Source organism: Scyliorhinus canicula, unplaced genomic scaffold (assembly GCF_902713615.1).
Source record: "Scyliorhinus canicula unplaced genomic scaffold, sScyCan1.1, whole genome shotgun sequence".
Lineage (NCBI taxonomy): Eukaryota > Metazoa > Chordata > Chondrichthyes > Carcharhiniformes > Scyliorhinidae > Scyliorhinus > Scyliorhinus canicula.
The window spans coordinates 358269-358564 of record NW_024056036.1 but is presented as its reverse complement, the minus strand read 5'-3'; positions in this window follow the sequence as shown (position 1 = coordinate 358564).

Sequence of the window (296 nt, the reverse complement as noted above, 5' to 3'; positions counted from 1 at the left end):
ATCGGCATTTAAATACCCGGCAGAAGGGGGCGGCTTTCCAGGCGCCGCCTGTTGATTCCCTGGTGGAGGCGGCGCCTGGATCCACGTCCCACCTTCCACACCCCCAACAGAATGGACACAGAGATTTACTATAGGTTATTATTAAAATAAACATTTATCTGTATCGGGATATTTGTTTGTCTGAATGGATTATTTGTAATGTCTCTCCTAATCCTAATGGCGAAATTACATTTGCCCACCTGGTAATAAAAACCTAATCCATTGTAAATTCAGTCTCTTTATTTCCACACTCCAAT